At 38.4% G+C, this 20,564-nt stretch overlaps 2 pseudogenes; both read left to right on the forward strand.

Moving 5' to 3' along the window:
* The first annotated feature begins 3,816 nt into the window (after nucleotides 1–3,816).
* LOC143642003 (CCR4-NOT transcription complex subunit 7 pseudogene) lies at nucleotides 3,817–8,141 on the forward strand (annotated as a pseudogene).
* Nucleotides 8,142–14,100: 5,959 nt separating this feature from the next.
* On the forward strand, nucleotides 14,101–16,951 carry LOC143398319 (CCR4-NOT transcription complex subunit 7 pseudogene; annotated as a pseudogene).
* Nucleotides 16,952–20,564: the final 3,613 nt, after the last annotated feature.

The raw sequence follows: 20,564 nt of genomic DNA on the forward strand, positions 1-20,564 counted from the left end.
AATAAATAAAAACCAAAAAATATTAAATTATATTATAATTAAACTATACTATTTGGTATAGTTTAATTATAATATAATTTAATATACTTTAATTATAATATTATATAATTATATTTATATTTGTAATTTATATATATTATATTATAATTAAATTATAATTAATATATGTTAAAATATACTTCAAAGTACACATCATTTTACATTTTAGTAGTGGGAATCCATCTATTGATTCTGAATAGGTGAAGAACCAAGTATGTATATTTCTTCTAAATTATTTATCAATAAATGAATATAATTTTTACAAAATCTTCAATATGTTGCTAACACCTCATATTGTCACTTACTTGTCTGTTTATACATCCTCATGACAGACAACTTGTGACAAGAAACAAGGCGAGATTGCAAGAGAGAAGTGTTGGGCACCTGCTCTGGGGCACCTGCTTTCAGAGACAGGGAGGAGTCGAGTCTGAGGGAAAGCCATGGACAAAGTGGGAGGATGTTCATTGTCCATCTCCTGAAGGGAGGGAGGGGCTTTCAGCAGTCAGGAGTGAGCTCTAGCTGCCAAAGGTGAGCATGTTTAATTTGGATTCAGTCATGTGAGAACATTTTTCTGTGGCTCTCTTCACTCTGTTATCCCTCTAGAAATTAAACTCATTGAAAACAGGACTTGATTTCAGTTTTGTCACTGCTATATATGCAGAGCCCAGAACCCAGTATGGCAGAGAGTACAAATTCAACATGTGTTTGTAGAATGAGTATGCAAGTCCACCTGAGTAGATATCTAAAGAAGAGACAGATCTGAGGCAATAACCATGATTACTGTGGCTTGTGCATGTTGGATTGGGGTTCTGTGTTGATTCAAGAGGAAATAATACATGGCTGGTGATGCAGCTCAGTGACAGAGCACTTGTCTAGCATGACAGACCCTGAGTTCTATCCTCCAGACCTCAGAAAAAGAAAGAAAGGTAAAAAAGAAGGAAGGATGGAAGTGAGGAAGAAAGAAAGGAAGGAAGGGATGGAGGGAAGGAGGGAAGAAAAGTGAAGAGGGAGGGAGGGGATATGTTAAATAAGAAACATTACTTTAGGTTGTAGAGAATAGGAAAAGAACATGGACTTGATTCCTGAGGGTTGGCTGGATCAAATGGGTGAATGTGGAGCCAGAAGGAAGAATGTGCTGTGGCTCCAAGTGCTCTGCAAAGAAACTACAGGAGCAGGTGGATGGCGGTAGAGTCCCATAAGCAAATGTACTGCAGAGCAGGGTGAGTTATATGAACATCTAAAACATTTAAATTAAATAAGAGATAATGAGCTATTCATCAACAAGATGTTACATTCAGAGCTGAAAATCTACCATTTGAACCAAAAAACTCTAATATTTAACCCCTCAATCCACAATCCCACAAAGGATTTCAGTGGGAAAAGTCCTGAAAAATGATTGAGAGGTTTGTCACTAATGTGAGATCAAGCAACTGTGTTCTTGTGAGCTCGGTGTCCACAGAACAGGCATTCTATACTGGGTCTAGTGGAGAAAGGAAGGAAATAAGTGATTTCTAGAGAAGATATGTTTCAATCTGGACTGGATTCTTATACAACATGCGATGGCAGCTGCAAACCATATATCCCATTCACTTTATATACAGTACTTCCTTTACTTTATCAAATATTGGAATAACTGAATTGGCTAAATTCTAAAGATCCAAACATGAATAAATTTATATGAGAATTGTTGGACTTATTAATTCATATTAGGTGAATTAATAAAAGGCATGTGTATTTATAAATTGTAATGAAGGTACAAGTTTTATAGAATCTTCCTTAAGAGCACTAACATTTTTAATTGACATCTATGTATGTATATGCGGCACTATGTAAATTAAATGACAGTAATTTCAGAGAGTGTGTTGCAGTCTACAACTCAAACCATCCATGTGTGAATAGACTCAGTGACCTGCAGAGCTGCAAAAACAAGCTGGACTCTCAGATCCCCAGACTAAAAGGAAGTATGTGCTCTGGAAACACCAGAGGGCACTGTAGAACTGCCTTGTGGTCCCCACACAACTGTTCAGTTAGGACCATTCATCCCAAGGAGTAGTACATGGTATTTTTAAGATTCAGTCAATGCCATTAAACCACAGGGAAGTGAACAGCTAAAAAAAGAAAAAGAAAAAGAACCTACACTCTGTGTTATATTTGGGGCTAAAAACTCACACAAGCAGAATAACAAAATTTATGGTGTATGTTCACAGGACATTATTAGAGGCATTCTGATATACATAATAATAAAATCATACTATAAACTCTATATCATTATAAATTACCCAATGAGCTATAAAGAATCATACATGTATAATGAAAATGCACAATAAACTCCAAACTTCAATTGCTTGTGCCTTTTTGGTGATGTCTTATTATGTTTTCAGTAAGTGTGCATAAATGGTTAAAAGTTCCCTTGCCAAGTGCAATGTGGTTGGCAGAATATGAACCCCAAAGATGTTCACAGCCTAATCCCTGGAGTCTATGAATATGTTAGGATGTACAATAAAGTAATAACAAGTTTGCACAGAATTAATGTTACTACTTAATTCACATTAAGATTAGGATAGAATCCTATAATCTACCTGAAGACAATGGAATCATGAGGGTCCTTAAAAGAGGAAGAGAAAATTAGAAGAACAGGTTAAAGTGGTGTATGTGAGAAGGTCTCCGTTCATTGTTTCTGACTTTGAAAATGGAGGAGGTGGCCATCAGCCAAGGAATGTAGGTGACCCCTAGGAGAAAAAAAAAGCAAGAAGATGGTTTCTCCCCTGGGGATATCTACAGAAAATAGCACAGACTTGCCAACATGCTGAGGTTAGTCCACTGAGATCCAAGTCTCTTTTCTGACCTCTGCAAATGTAAGGTAGTAATTTGCAGAGCTTGGGAACTCAGAAAACTTGGTTCATTGTAATTTATAGTCATTTGTAATGATAGATGTCCACCAATTTTCCCCTTAGCCAAATGGCCCAAATTTATGGGTAAGTATAATGCATTTGATCGGAGTCATCTAAACTCTGGAACTTGGGGTGATGATGTGGCTTTGGGCAAGTATCTTACCAAGCTCAGCCAACTTCCACCCTGGAAAAATGGACATGATTATAGAATATGAGCAAAAGATTAATTACATCCCTCTGAGTAGGTTTTCCTCTATAACCCCAAGCAGTAAGACTGTCCAGCTCCACTCTTCTGTTTCATAGCACTTTTATATTTGCTTATTGATTCGGGTTGAGTTTTCCTTGGAAACAGACTCCTAAAGCATAAAGAGTCTACATACAATAGTAATATTGATCTGGGCACAGTGCTTGACACACAAAAATCTCCATCATTATTTCTAGGATTCAAATAACAAGGTAAAATCAGAGACTCAGGAATTAAAGGAGAATAAAGTTTTACATGTAATCTTCAGGGGACATCATGGAACACTTTCTGGGGGCCCATAAAATATGCTCACTTATGGAAATGTCCCCAGATGACCTCACATCTGAACAGGGGTGGACAGAGGAGGTGAACCTTCTGACACTAATGTGAGCTCAAGCAACTGTGTTTTTCTGGTAGCCACAGCACCTGCTTCCTCCCAGATTCTGCCCATCAGGCAAATAAAAGTATCCTTACACTCCAGACTCTGTCTTGCATCATTCCAGGCCCAGAAGTGCAGGCAGTGAGGGGCAGTTCGTGGAGGCACATTTGCATGAGCTGCTCTATTTTAAGTCCAGTGGAGAGAGATAAGAAAGGTTGAGCACAGCCCACAACAGCTCTGGAACTCAGAAAACGGGGTTCAACATGGTCAGGAAGCTTCTCCTTCTTATGATGCTTGCTCACTGCCCAGGTAGGGACAGACCTCTGTGTCCCATGGCAGACCCCTATCCTGAGTCTATCCTCATGGGCTCAGATCCCCAAACATGTGCACCTTGTCTTCCACTGTGATGTGTCTCCCTTCCACTGTGATCTGTCTGTGTTTACAGGGTCCCTCTCTCAACCTGTGCTGACTCAGCCACCCTCTGCATCTGCCTCCCTTGGACAAACTGCCAAACTCACCTGCACTCTGAGCAGTGGCTACAATAGTTATGCAGTGAACTGGTACCAGCAAAGCCCAGGGAAGAGCCCCCGGTTTGTGATGCGAGTGGGCACTAGTGGCATTGTGGGATCCAAGGGGGATGGGATTCCTGATCGCTTCTCAGGCTCAGACTCTGGTCTGGATCGGTACCTGACCATCCAGAACATCCAGGAAGAGGATGAGAATGTCTACTACTGTGGGGCAGGCTATGGCAGTGACAACACAGTGACACAGACAGTGGGGAAGTAAGATAAAAACCACTAGGCTGATGGCCCTGTTATACTTCACGTCCCAGTGTCCTGACTCTCAGGTCAGAAGAAGCCTCCTGACCCTGATTAATAATTTCTGCCTTCCAAGATATTTCATAATTTATTTCATATTAAATATCCCCCCTATGCAAATATATCTTAGCATTGTTTGAAATATTGACTCAGAATAGGTGAAGCAACAAGTATGTGTGTTTATTCTAAATTATATATCAATAAAAGGGTATCATTTTTACATCTTCTGAGTTGCTTACACTTTCTATTGTCACTTAATTATATATTTACACCTCCTAAAGACAGGCACAACTTCTTAAAGTGGCAAAGCATTTACACTCAACGAATTGGTAGAAAATTATACAGGACTTAGTCCATATTTGTGTGTATAAGGGAAGTGACCTGGTGAACTGAAGAAACCAACTGAGCTCTCAAGTCTCTGGGCCAAAGGGAGCTTTGTGTGTCTTGGGACCTGCAGGGGATACTGTGGAACTGCCCTCTGGTCCCTACACAGCTGTTCAGTGAGGACTATTTACCCAAAGGAGCCCTGGTCTCAGTGCAGCATGCTGTGCTCACAGATGGAAATTCTAGCAGAGCCTCTAAGTAAGGGCTTTGGCATTTGTTCAGCAGGTGCTTCCTCCCAGGGTTCTCCAAGGGGCATCCTCCTGAGTCTGCAGTGTGAGCTGAGCTCTAGCACCAAGGCTCAGGGAGAGCTGGGGAAGTCATGATGGAAACACATTTGCATAAACAGTCCCTCCCCCCCAGAGGACAAAAAAGAAAAGGAGAACTGGGGCTCCCCAGCTCCACTGTGAGGTTTAGGAATCTGTGTCCATCATAGCCAGGACTCCTCTCCTCCTACTTCTACTATTTCATTGCTCAGGTAGGGACATGCTTCATAGTCTTCAATCAGCTTCTCTGTATAGAGCTTCATCCCTCTACTTCAGGCTCCCAACAACTTCAAGGTGGTCTCTGCCCCAGTGTGTGTGTGTGTGTGTGTGTGTGTATATATATATATATTTTTTTTTTACACATTCTCTCTCCCAGCCTGTGCTGACTCAGCAGCCCTCCCTCTCTGCATTCCTGGAGCATCTGCCAGACTCACCTGCTCCCTGAGCAGTGGATTCAGGGTTGATAACTATTTGATAAGCTGGTATTAGCAGAAACCTGAGAACCCTCCCCACTATCTTCTCGGTTACTACTCAGACTCAATTAAGGATAAGGGATCTGGGGTCCCTAACCGCTTCTCTGGATCCAAAGATGCCTCAGCCAATGCAGGTATTTTGCTCATCTCTGAGCTGCAGCCAGAGGACGAAACTGATTATTACTGTGCTACACTTCATGGAAGTGAAAGCATTTCTCACATTGTTTCAAATAATGAGGAAATAATACAAAAAACAATGGGTGCCCAGATATTTGTCCTTTGCCTTTTCAGGGTCAAGTTTCTGTGGAGGTGAATATAGTATAGACTCTTGTGCAACAGGATATGTTCATGAAGAGGAGACAGAAATACATAGATAATACAATTGACACACAATCTGACATCTCAGGAAGGCACAGATGAATGACAAAATAGAACTTAAGGGAATATTCCCATAGTTTCTGCAGTAAAGAAACAAGGATCCTATACAGTCAGCAATCAGAAATACAGATGAGTATACACATGTTCATACACAAAGCAGTTTCATCAGCATCTTACATAAACTGTGACCTTGTCTTACTGGTGTCACATCCAAACCTGACATAGTGACCCTTACCCTGGTCATACATTCTCTGCTTTCTGAACCAGCCAGCCCACATGTCCAGGTGACACAACTTTATGGATTTTCACAGATGCCATCCCTCAGACCCTCCCTGCATATTTCAGTTTTGCTTTTTCTTCCATCAGGCCTCTCTCTGGCAGTGTCAGGTCTTACCAATCTCCCCATTAGGTTTTAGAGACACATGAAATGTTTCTGTTTCAATTTCCATTCTCCAATGTCCTTGTCTACAGAGGAGAGTCACCAGAACTCAGGCTACCATTGAAACCTTCACAATCTTATGCTTATTACATTCTTGAATTTCTGTTCCCTTATTATTATCAGTCTCTTTAATATGATGATATAATTAAACAATTTCCTAAAAGTGATATCTCCATCGAAGTATTGAGTACCTACTTACATGTAGAGGTTGTTGATATTTTTCTTTTTTCTTTTTTCTTACTTTTCTTATTTTTTTATTTTTATGAATGCAATAAGGCCCTACACAAGGTGAGTCTAGAACTAATTAACAGAGGAAGGTGGGAAGCATCTTTCATCTAGGCCTTTATTTTCCTTCACTCCCAGAATTAAGACCATCTGGGACAGAATCCCAGCCACCACAATCATTTTTGCTGGGATCTTTGAGGTCCATTTTTTAATGATCTTGCAAAATAAAGGTAAAGGATCTCTCCTAATCCCCAAGACACATGGAGACTTCAAGGCCATGGTAGGTTATGGTTGTGGAACTGGGGGGTAGGAATATAAGGGTTGTGTGTTGAACCTCTGTCCTGAGCTTCTAAGCACTGAGGCCCTTGCACCTATGAGTCTTCTGCCTATATCCCACAACTGCACTTAGGATGAGGGCAGCCATCCCTCACTCCACAGGATGTGTTCTCCAAGTAGAATTTGTAGCACATGGCTATCAGAGTATAAAGCTCTCCTCTACACTTATAATAAACCCTGCTCCAATGGAAGCAGGCTACAAAACACTGGGTCATCCTTAGCTGCAGGTTCCAGAAGCCTGGAGGGTCTTACCCAGAATCATCACTGAGTCTGCTTTGCAATGAAAGCCAGATCTCAGAGTGTGCAGCATCATGAGAAGGGCAGGGGCCACTGGGACTCATACTCTTCCTCAGAGAGTAGAAATGATTTACTGATGGAACATAGCCATTTTCACTCATTATCTGTTTCCATTTTTATCTATCAAACACATACATATGGCCAGGCATGGTGGCTCTCACTTATAAGCCCAGCAGCTCTGGAGACTGAGGAGGATGACGAGTTCAAAGCCAGCCTCAGGAAAAGCAAGGCACTAAGCAACTCAGTGAGACCCTGTCTCTATATAAAATACAAAATAGGTCTGGGGATATGGCTCAGCGGTTGTGTGCTATGAGTTCAATCCCAGGTACCCAAACACAAACATACACACATACATATGCACCCAAACACATTTATTGAGTTAACAAGGAGAATGCCCTCCAGGAACTTCACTCTGACAGTTTAATTTTAAATTTAATTTGGTGGAGGACATGCCCAGGACTTTGGAAAGCTGCTGACATCATCTGGTATCCAGTTTAAAAAGAATGAAGAGGAAGGAATTCAGACCCAGTATTTTGCAGAACTTCTTGTGACTTTGAGAGTGGTCCTCTATGAAGGGGTTAAATAATAATCATTTCACAGTGGTTAGGACTTTGGCTATTTAATCATAATCCTGACCAACTCTTTGCCCAAAGTAGAACTTAACTTTCTGAGATCCTTCAACTCTTTTTTCCTTTCATTTAAGATGTGATATACCCAATAAAGAGCTGGAAAAAAATCTAAAAGTGGATTACAGGAAGTTACTGAATAGTTAGAGCTCAAACAGATAGTAGATAATATCAGACAGGATCTAGTTTATTGCTTACAGAAATGGCCTTTTTCAAAATGATAGTAATGTGCTTTGAAGATCATATCAATGATGCCAAATATTGTGGTCATTTGTATGGCATTGATTCTATTTCATCCGAGTCATAGAATGGCATAGGGAATGCATATGGAGAGGAAGTCATCAAATAGACATGACATCAAATACTCCTTTTATTTGAACTATCTCTGGTTAAATCCCTTGAACAATAGACACATCATCCCCATGGTGGCCCATCTCATTCTTTGCCTCTCAGTACTAAGTATGATCTAAATCATAATGAATACATTTATAATAATAATAATTGGACAATTTGTACCAACTTTGGCTTGGTTTTTTTTTTTTAATTTTCTTAAATTAAACTAGCACTGACTAATTTATTTCTCTGTTTCATGCTTCTTCCTTCCATTCTGCAAGAGTTTGGACTATTTGTGATTGTGAACCATCAATTTTGCATTTTAGAGAGTGATCGAATCCTCTGTTTTATCAGAAATTGTGGTTTTTCTTCTTCTTAGCTAGAAAAATGGTGATCTGCCAAATTTATACAGTTTTTGTTTGTTTTTGACCTACAAAATATAGCACATGCATTGTGCAAACTGTTGATTTAACAAAACTAACAAAACACACACACACACAAGTGTTATGCTTGAATTCAGGACCCCCAAAAGACCACCAGAGACCAAGATCGATGTAAGCAGCAAAGAGCTGTTTATTGCGAGCTAGCTCAGTCCTCTGCACACACACAGCAACTGGTGACGCTGAGAGGCCCTGAGCCCAGGGTTTGCAGCAATTTTAGACATTCTTTGGGGAAGGCAGGGACTTCACATATATCATAGCATCTCTTAGCAAAACATCACACACCATGGGAAAATCATAAAACAACTCTAAAACATGATTAGCACATTCACTGGCGGGAACAAGTTGGGTAAGGGTGATTAGTTACTATAAGAGGGGGATTCGTTTGAACTAATTGGTTTAAGCCAAGAGGGGTGTAAGTGCTGAACTACATGGTTTCCCAACATGTTATCAACCACCATAAGGGTCATCTGGCATCCCAGGTATTTCCCTGTCTCATGCTGATTGATGGCTGCTACAGGGTTGCTGTGGGTCCCCGCCTAGCCTGACTTGAGTCAGGTATACTTGGAACAGCAGATATCTCCTGTTATTTGTAGATAAACAACTTAGCAGGGTGGGAATGTGCCTAGGAGTGCTCTGTTGGTCTTTCCAAGGACAAAGGTCATGTCCCTTCCTTGGATGGGCTTTTCTCTGAGGTAGAGGCTGGTTTTTCACAAGAAATTACTGAGGAGCTTAATTACTACTGTTTCTGTGTATAGTGTGTAGTGTTTAATCTGTCAAGCACATCTAGTGTCTGTCTGTCAGTTTCTAATTGGCAGGTACAAGTCTACTTTGTGACTGAAGAATTTTTAAACCAGCCTTTCACCTTTCAGGAAAAAAAAAAAAAAAAAAAACTTTGTTGAAGATATATAATCAATGATTAAATATCCTAATACAACTTCATATCATTAGTTAATTATAATTTATTTTAACAAAAATAATTTTATTATCTCACTGACACAAAATTTAAAAGTATATCTAACCTGTATTAAGTTCCTCATGACTAAAGTGTTGATTGTTAGGTGGGATTTTCTGTGCTGAAACCAGGAAAGCTCCATGTAAAGAGAAACAAATTATCTACCCTATCATTGTCAACATACTCCATGTGCTTCATTCCAGTTTAAAATCTCAACAAATATATAGAAATACTATGTTCAAGCCATTGTTACAAGCATTTGAAAAATAATTTGAGGTTTAATATTCAATATCCAACATTATTAGAATTATTGTTCACATCTTGAGAACAAAATGTGATATTCACATGCTTTTTATTTGGCTATTTTGTATGAGAGAATATTCAGTATGCTTTTATTGCTTTAGATTTATACCTGAAGGCCATATATTTTTTTCAAATTAAAGTTGGGGTATGACTTTGGACAGATATTAAGAAGAAAAGCTGTTATAAATTTCAGAATACATATTAAAATTATTTCATCTTGAAGTCCTAATGGAATCTGACTTATGATATAGTGCCAGTCAGCTTCAGTCTTAGAGATAAGTGTTCTTCAGCTGGGGATGCTTATATAATTAATGGAATGGTATGTTGTTTAAAAATAATAAAATTGTAGGAAATTCATGAAAAAGCCTATAAATGTATGCTGGAGGAAAATGTGCCATGCTGGAAATTGTGTGATAGAATAATTTTGTGAATTAGGAAAGGGACAGAAATAACTTATTGCACTAGCTTATGCATGAAAAAATACAGTAACAAACCTGGAGATGGAATAAACTAGCTGAAAATAGTAAGAACAATAATGGAGAATGTATGCCTACTCCTTAAACAAGACTGGCAGCTCTTGGAAAATAGTCATTATTAGCTATAGTCTGACTTAGTTGGCTCAGAGCTTGTTTGATTTCAACAGCTCTGTCCTCACTACATTGGTCAAAATCATCACAGGAATTCATTAACTTTGCAAATTATAGAGCCAACATAAAAATGAAGTAAATAAGTGTCTTTCCAAAATATATGAAAAGAAAAACTAAAGTGTGGAAGTCCATAGGTGCTGTTAATGACCTCTGACATACTCTTGCACATCTGGAAATACTACTTGCATGCTCAGGGCTATATGTGTCCTCAGGCAGGAAGCAAGAAGTTCTTAAAAAGTCCCTCATCTACCTGAAATTAATGTCTGTGCAAGAATTAAGTGAAGGCCAAGGCAGAGCTACAAACTGATGGATTGTTGAAGTTGTGCCCCAATATACACAGAGAGCCTTTGGCGAAGGCTGAATGATTTATTCCTTCCAGGCTTTTAAGGAAATGTCCATCTAATATTTAGATAGCTGCTAGTATAATTGAACACAGATGTCAGCCACTAAAAATGCAGAAAATTCAAAGGTAAAAAAATAGTCCAGAAAAACCACAAAACAATAAATCACCAACAATAATAACTATGGGGCTGGGGTGGGGCTCAGTGGTAGAGCACTTACCTAACATGTGTGAAGCACTGGGTTCGATACAAAGCACCCCATATAAATAAAAAAAAAACCCATTGACAACTAAAAAAATAAAAAAAAAACAATAATAACTACAACAGAAGCAACAGTGACAAAAATAAAAACAACAAACATTAATGGAAGGAATCAGCTTTCAAGATTTATCCCATTATATTACTTAAAATTTCCATTTTTCAAAAGGAGATTATGAGTCAGTAAAGAATCAGGAAAATACTGTTCATACATAGGGAAAAATGGAAAAAAAATGCAAATATGACTCATAGAAACTATCCCTAAAGAAGCATAGACCTTGGGATTACTAGACAAATACTTTAATTGCCAGTTATTTCAAATATTGTAAAAGAAATAAAGAAAAGTTTGTAAATTATTTTAATAAAAATTACAGGAAGAATGTCTCACCAAAGAGAATAAAAGAGAAGAAAAAAAACCCAAACTAAAGACAGACTGTATTATATTTCTTGTCCAAGAATAAAAATAGATATGAAAAAGATGCCAATCCTGAGTGACCTGTGTAACACAATCAAGGGAACCAACACACACATTATGAAAGTTATAGAAGGTAGCCTATGGAGAGGGGACATAAAAATGCATATGGAAAATGATGACCAAAATCTTTTTGAATGTGATAATAAGAAAATCTATTACATCTACAAAACACTAACAGATGTTATTCAGAGTTTATATTTACATAGTTCATGGAAAGCATTGTAGATAAAACTTGACAAATTCTAAAATTGCAAATAAAGAGTATGTTAATTGACATCAATTATGCCAAGAGTGTGTCAATTTATATCTCCAATTATGATACACTGGTTGGCAACAAAGTCTAGCCCTCAGAATGTGAGAAACTGAAGACAGGACCAAATATATGTTTTCAAATATTGAATATCGGCCAACAGGCAGATTGAAATTATGTGTCCTCAGAGAAGGAAACCACATGTATCTATACACAGACACACCAATGCATACATGCATACACATACTTATATATACACAAAAAAAATAGATGTATGAATAAACTCAGATGCACATTTACACATATGCATGCACACATATATACACTTAAATACAAAACAGGTACACACATAAATACATGCTATTTTAGTTTGCTTAGAAGCAAAGTTTATTTTAGATCATGGTTTCAGAGGTTCAGCCTATGGTTGGCTGACTGCATTGCTTTGAGCCTGAGATAAGGCAGAACAACATGGCAGAAGGGTATGGCAGAGGACAGCTGCTCAGCTCATGACAGCCAGGAAGCAGAGACAGAAAGAGCCAGGTGCCAGGAACAAAATATAAACCCCAAAGGCATATATTCAGTGACCGACATCCTCCAACCACAACCTACCTGGTTACCACACAGTTCATCAATTCAAGGACATTGTTCCATTGATTAGTTTACAGATGTCATGATCTGATCATTTCAGCTATAAACATTCTTGCATTGACACACACATATGAGATTTTATGGGACACCTCACATGCAAAGCATAACACACACTTAGACGTACAATCTACAGACACATATGCATGCTTGCGCGTGCACACACACACACACACACACACACAAACAAATGATCCCCACAGTTGTCACTGTTAGGACAAACGATGCACACATGTTGAAGGTGGGAGATGGGAAGGAAGCACACCTCAGATCAGCAGACTTTTATTTATTCAGTATTTAGCAGGAGAGTCAATTGGTGGAACCCTGGTATGGCTCATTTTGGGGGACAGAAAATGGCAGAGGGCTCAAGGAAGGGTCTGGGTTATATAAGGATTGTTTAGGGGGCCGGGGATGTGGCTCAAGTGGTAGCGCGCTCACCTGGCATGCGTGCAACCTGGGTTTGATCCTCAGCACCACAACAAACAAAGATGTTGTGCCTGCCAAAAACTAAAAAATAAATATTAAAAAGAATTCTCTCTCTCTCTAAAAAAAAAAAAAAAAAAAAAAAAAAAAAAAGGATTGTTTAGGGTGGAACAGGAAGGTAATTCCTGGGGCTCATTATATTGGAGTCCCACTGATTTGCTGATTTATTAGGGTGGGGTAGTAATGTGAATAGGGACTTATTGGGGTTAGGTGACCCAATAGTGTGGTGAGAGGGGTCAGGTGCCAATATGGTCTGAGTTCCTTTTGTGTTGCTTTGCTTGGGCTGAAGCCTGGGATTTAAAGTGACAAAAGCTTAGGGAAAATGTCATTGGACTTATTCCCCATATCCTTCAGTCACAGTTTAATTTCTTGAGACAATTGTTGGCCCTCAGAGTATGAAATTGACTTCCTGAAGAAACACAGACATATTTATTCATTCTCTGCCTCTGTTTCTATCTCACAAACACACACACACACACACACACACACACTTCCTTCTAGGTTTAGACTATCCTAGACACTTTGGGTTCTGGTTTCTCTGCCCTATCCAGGCCCACAGGCCTGTAACACCAGAATGCAGACATTTTTCAGATGTGGTTCCTTTGAAAGGAATCTAAGGAGTCATTTGGCCTTAGAGTGATGATGCATTATTCTTCCATTCACAAGTAGCACAAAGGACATCTTCTCCATCCTGCAGTGGCAAGGGAGAGGAGAAGAGGCTGCATCTGTGCCCACCCCAGAGATCAGTCTGACCCAAAATGGTTCTGTCCTGGATGGTCTGTCTGTCCTATCAGGCTGATCAGTCCAGATTCTTTCTGATCATATTTGTAGTCAGCTATCTTCAGATTTTTTTGTTGTTGTTGTTAAATGTAGATTTTTTTTTCCACTATGTAATAACCTCTTCCATCTGGGTTCTGAATTCCATAAAGAAACTGATTCTGAACTTCATAGAAAGAAGGCCCTCGTGAATTTCCCTGGACACACATCACTGCTTTCCTGTGTACATATCTAGATCCATTATACCTGACACTAAAATATAAAGTTCTTTTAGGAAAAGATAATACATTACATGGAACTATACTTAGCAGACATGAGTTTTCCATTACTTTTCCATCTTGCCAATCATATTTTCCACCAATATCTCTCATCCAGAAGCATAATGATGGTGAAAAACTATGATGCAACATGGTGAGGCCAAGCTCTGGCTCCTTTTCCCAGTTGCTGGCCAGGGTATCTATGGGGCACCTTCTGGAGGCATTGGGTGTTGCCTCTATGGTGAGGAAGAGGAGAGGCCTTAGCTCAGAGAAGCAAATAAACAAATAAGATTTAATTTTTTCTGAAACAAATCTTCAGTGAAATGTAATATTTTATAGTGATATTACCAAAAGTTCTCTATAGGTTTAATGCAATGCAAATCAAAATCCCAATGGCATTTCTTGTAGAAATAGATAAAGCAATCATGAAATTCATATGGAAAAATAAAAGACCCAGAATAGCAAAAGCAACTCTAAGCAGGAAGTGTGAATCAGGCGGTATAGCGATACCAGATTTCAAACTATATTACAGAGCAATAGTAACAAAAACAGCATGGTACTGGTACCAAAACAGGCAGGTGAATCAATGGTACAGAATAGAGGACACAGAGACTAATCCACAAAGTTACAACTATCTTATATTTGATAAAGGGGCTAAAAGCATGCAATGGAGGAAGGATAGCATCTTCAACAAATGGTGCTGGGAAAACTGGAAATCCATATGCAACAAAATGAAACTGAATCCCCTCCTCTTGCCATGCACAAAAGTTAACTCAAAATGGATCAAGGAGCTTGATATCAAATCAGAGACTCTGTGTCTGATAGAAGAAAAAGTTGGTTCCGATCTACATATTGTGGTGTCGGGCTCCAAATTCCTTAATAGGACACCCATAGCACAAGAGTTAATAACAAGAATCAACAAATGGGACTTACTCAAACTAAAAAGTTTATTCTCAGCAAGAGAAACAATAAGAGAGGTAAATAGGGAGCCTACATCATGGGAACAAATTTTTACTCCTCACACTTCAGATAGAGCCCTAATATCCAGAGAATACAAAGAACTCAAAAAATTAGACAATAAGTTAACAAATAACCCAATCAACAAATGGGCTAAGGACCTGAACAGTCACTTCTCAGAGGAGGACATACTATCAATCAACAAGTACATGAAAAAATGCTCACCATCTCTAGCAGTCAGAGAAATGCAAATCAAAACCACCCTAAGATACCATCTCACTCCAGTAAGATTGGCAGCCATTATGAAGTCAAACAACAACAAGTGCTGGCGAGGATGTGGGGAAAAGGGTACTCTTGTACATTGCTGGTGGGACTGCAAATTGGTGTGGCCAATTTGAAAAGCAGTATGGAGATTCCTGGGTAAGCTGGGAATGGAACCACCATTTGACCCAGCTATTGCCTTTCTCAGACTATTCCCCGAAGACCTTAAAAGAGCGTACTACAGGGATGCTGCCACATCGATGTTCATAGCAGCACAATTCACAATAGCTAGACTGTGGAACTAACCCAGATGCCCTTCAATAGATGAATGGATAAAAAAAAAAAAAATGTGGCATTTATACACCATGGAGTATTATGCAGCACTAAAAAATGACAAAATCTTGGAATTTGCAGGGAAATGGATGGCACTAGAGCAGATTATGCTAAGTGAAGCTAGCCAATCCCTAAAAAACAAATGCCAAGTGTCTTCTTTGATATAATGAGAGCAACTAAGAACAGAGCAGGGAGGAAGAGCAGGAGGATAAGATTAACATTAAACAGAGACATGAGGTGGGAGGGAAAGGGAGAGAAAAGGGATATTGCATGGAAATGGAAGGAGACCCTCATTGTTATACAAAATTACATATAAGAGGTTGTGAGGGGAATGGGAAAATAAACAAGGAAAGAAATAAATTACAGTAGATGGGGTAGAGAGAGAAGATGGGAGGGGAGGGGAGGGGATAGTTGAGGATAGGAAAGGTAGCAGAATACAACAGTCACTAATAGGGCATTATGTAAAAATGTGGATGTGTAACCGATGTGATTCTGCAATCTGTATTTGGGGTAAAATGGGAGTTCATAACCCACTTGAATCTAATGTATGAAATATGATATGTCAAGAGCTTTGTAATGTTTTCAACAACCAATAAAAAAGAAATATAATATTTTAATAATCAGTATCTAGATTCCCTTGTGTCCTTACTGTGCTAGCAGCAACCATAGATCAGAGCTGAAGAATTTGAGAAGTTTAGACTTGTTGCTGGGTGAAGAGATGAGAAGATTCAGCATTATTCAAAAATATAATTATGTTTTTCTGTGAAAACCAAGTTTTTAGGTGTGAGTGCAAGACCCACTGAAGCTTTCAGATGCAATGCCAAACATGAATACCAACTATTACAGCATCGTATAAACTTGATAATTGAGCTAGGACTAAATTTTTGAATGAACAAGGAGAATGCTTTCCAGGAACTTCACTCTGACAGTTTCATTTTACATTTAATTTGATGGAGGACATGTATACACCAAAATCTGCACAGCTGCTAACATCATCTGGTATTCAGTTGAAAAAACACAAGGAGGAAAGAATATAGCCCCAGTACTTTGCAACATGGTGAGGCCAAGGACTTTGGCAATTAAATCAAAATCCCACTCAACTATAATTTGCCCAAAGAAGAACGTGACTTCTTTGAGAGTCTTATGATTGTTTTTCTCCTGTCATTTATGATGTAATACCTCAAAAAGGGCTGAAAAAAATTTAATATTGGATTATAAGAGTTACTGAATAGTTAGAGCTGGAACAGATAGGACCTAAAATCAGGCAGGATCAAATTTGTTTCTTTCACCAATGGGCTTTTTCAAAATGAGAGAAATGTTCTTTGAAGATCATGTCAATGATGTCAAATATTATGGTCATTTCTGTGGCCATGATTCTAGTTCATCCTATGTACAGAGTGGCACAGGGAATGCATAGGAAGAGGAAACCAAAAAACAGTCATGACAAGAAATAGTCTTTTCATGTTATTTGAGCTACACACGTGCTTGTATATAGGTTTTATCTCTGCTTGAATCCCTTGAACAATACACACATTCCCGCCCCACTGCCTGCATTTTGGCCCACCTTGTTTTTGGACGTTGATTACTTAATATGATCATTCCTTTCTCAGACCTTAATAACAGAAGTATATCCAGATTAAATTTGAACTTATTCTAATATACATGCTAGCAAGCCTGTGTGAAAATGGCTAAAGCTACATCATATGGAATACTTTGATGATAATAATAATTGGACAATTTGAGACCTACTTAAGTTTGATATTGTTTTCCCCTTTCCTAAATTAACTAGCACTGACTATAATTTATTTCCCAGTTTCAAGTCTCTCCCTTCCATTCTGCAAGAGTTTTAGCTATGTAAAATTGTGGACTACTAATTTTGTATTTCAGTAGCTCCAATCCTCTGTTTTATCAGAAATTGTGTTTTTTTTTTTCCTTGCGCTTAGCTAGCAAAATGGTAATCTACCAAATTTATACAGTATGTGTTTCTTTTTGACCTAAAGAAACACATTCATGCATTGTGAAACCTGTTTGAATAACAAAACTAACAAAAAACACATAAGAAATTACTGCAGTGTCTTTATAGATCCTTAGCCCATTAATCGGTTATTTGGGTTGTAGTTGTTGGGTTTGGGGTTTTTTGTTTGTTTGTTTTTACTTTGTTTTGATGTGGAGTTTTTGAGTTCTTTATATATCCAGTAGATTAATGCTGCATCTGAGGTGCCTGTGGTAAATATCCCTTCAGGGTCACAAAGTGGATTCAGGCATTGCAGCCAAAAGAGAAAAAGTTTAACAAAGTCACATCCTCTGAGTGCCACTGTGCTTTCACTTGTGTTGTGCAACCCCTCACTTTTAAACCTTCTAGAGGGAATTCAAGGGACACTCATAGGAGCACAAATTGTCCCTTACAGATTAGGGGCACAATGGTCATATGTGTGAACAATAAGGAAAAATGTTTGCCAGAGTGGGAAGGGAACTGGCCACCTCAAGAGTTTACTCAGTACAACAACCAGCCGGAAGAAAAGGTCAAGTGATTGGTGTTTTTTTGTTGTTGTTTTTGTTTTCTGACATGTTGTGAACAATGGGGAAGAGTACCATCCAGGTAAAGCTTGACTACTGCCCATGAGACCCACCAGAGGGTCCTGTGTGAACTCAACAGGATTTCTATTTGTATGAATACACAGATCTGGGTGGTCTTGTGGTTAAGATTTAGCTCTCTTACTGCCATAGCCTAGGTTTATTTCTAGCCAAGAAAGCCTTACTTCTGATGGCTATGGAGGTGCATGCCAGCTATTTATGAGGCAGACTCAGTTGGATCACAAGTTGGAGGCCAGCCTCAACAACTTAGGGACACCCTGCTTTAAAGAAACTTGTTCTAAGTGGCCAGTCATCCTCTCCGGGCAGAGATAAAAATTATTAAATTTTATGAAATAAGTTAACATTAATGAGATGCAAAATAAAAATTAGTTAAAAAAAAAAAAAGTACTTCCTATTCCTCCTACATCTTTTCTCCTGACCCTTTCATCTGTGGCCAGTACTCTTCTACCTCCAGCAAATCTCCCAAACTCAGTCAATGACAAGAAACATTGGGAGAGAATGTTGGCACATGCCTGAGAAAGGCATGTTCTGCCTGTGGAGTCTCCAAATCAGCACTCTGAGAATCAATGAGTTTAATAAGTTAAATGAGTAACCCAAGTGAGTATGTTCTTCCCAATCTTGTTTCAGTTAAAGTTCCCAGGGGTTATGTGGCAACATGTAGCACATGTTTCAAAGGAAACAACTATCCATCTAAGCAAAAATGCACAGATGTCAAGAACTAGGTTGAGATCTTTCCTGTTATATATACTCAAAGGCCAAAATGGGTTAAGACTGAAGCAGTTAAGATAATATATATATTTTTGGAATACACATCAAGAGCTCTAAGTACTACTTCACCCCACATGGAGGTTCCCTTCATTCTACAACCTACTGATAGTTATTCAAGGGACATTCATAAAAGTCAGATTATCTCCTTTTCCCCTGTGAATTTGGGGCCCTCTGGACAGATACTTGAAGAACATAAAAGAATACAGAGCTCTAAGCAGGAAGTATCCTGAATGAGGTTTTAGAAGTGTCTCCTCAAATGTTTACATGTCAGACAATGTAGAAATTCTCAATGGTGACATGATTAGATAGTGATATTATAAAAATGGATGACACCTAATTTTGGATTGATCATTTGAAGGGACTACTGAGTGGTAACAGGGAGAGATGAGATGTAGCTGAGGAAATAATTCATTTAGGCCTTGTTCCTGGCTCTTTATGCACATAGTCTGTCTTTTTGCTTTCTGCATATCATGAGATGAGCAGCTTTCCTCCATACCACACCTTTCTACCATGATGGATCAGCCCATTATGGATCAGCATCCATTTATCAGAGAAATCATTTGGCCTTTGTTTTTTTGGAATTGGCTTACTTTGCTTAGCATGATGTTATCTAATTTCATTCATTTACCTATAAATGCCATGATTTCATTTTTCTTTAAGGTTGAGTAATATTCCATTGTGCATATACACCACAGTTTCTTTATTCATTCCTCTATTGAAGGGTATCTGGGTTGGTCCCACAGTTTAGCTATAAACTTTGGGGTGGCTAGACCACTGTAGTATGCTGATTTTAAGTGGTTTGTGTATCAACTGAAGAGTGGGATAGCTGGATCAAATGGTGGTTCCATTCCAAGTTTTCTAAGAAATCTCAGACTGTTTTCCAAAGTGGCTGCACCATTTACAATCTCACCAGCAATTAATCAGTATATCATTTCTGCAAAAACCTCACCAGCTCTTATTGTTGCTTGAATTTTTAATAATTGCTATTCTGACTGGAGTGAGATGAAATTGCAGAGTAGTTTTGATTTGTATTTCTCTAATTGCTAGAGATGTTAAACATTTTTTCATATATTTGTTGATCAATTGTATATCTTCTTCAGTGAATTGTCTGCTCATTCCATTTATCGACTGAGTAATTTGTTGTTGTTGTTGTTGTTGTTGTTGTTGCTGTTGTTGTTGTTTTGGTGTTAAAATTTTTGAGTTCTTTATATATCATAGAGATTAATGCTCCATCTATTCTGCATGTGGTAAAGATTTTCTCTCATCCTTTTGGCTCTTTTGGCTCTCTCTTCACATCATTCATTGTTTCTTTTGCTGCAAAAAAAAAAAAAAAAAAAAAAAAAAACTTTTTTAGGTTGAATCTGTCCCATTTATTGATTCTTGATTTGATTTCTTGTGCTTAGAAATATTGCTAAGGAAGTCAGGTATTAGCTGACATGATGAATATTTGGGCCTACTTTTTCTTCTATTAGGTGCAGAATCTCTGTTCTAGTGTGTTAGTCTGTAATCCAATTTGAGTTGAGTTTTTTTGCAGGGTGAGAGTTATAGGTTTAGTTTCACTTTGTTACATAAGAATTTCTACTTTCCAGAGCACCATTTGTTGTGGAGGATGTATTTACTCCAATGAATACATTTGGTGGTTTGTCTAGTATAAGAAAACTGTATTCATGTGGGTTTGATTCTGTGTCTTCTGA

Source organism: Callospermophilus lateralis, chromosome 1 (genome assembly GCF_048772815.1).
Source record: "Callospermophilus lateralis isolate mCalLat2 chromosome 1, mCalLat2.hap1, whole genome shotgun sequence".
NCBI classification, from domain to species: Eukaryota; Metazoa; Chordata; class Mammalia; order Rodentia; family Sciuridae; genus Callospermophilus; species Callospermophilus lateralis.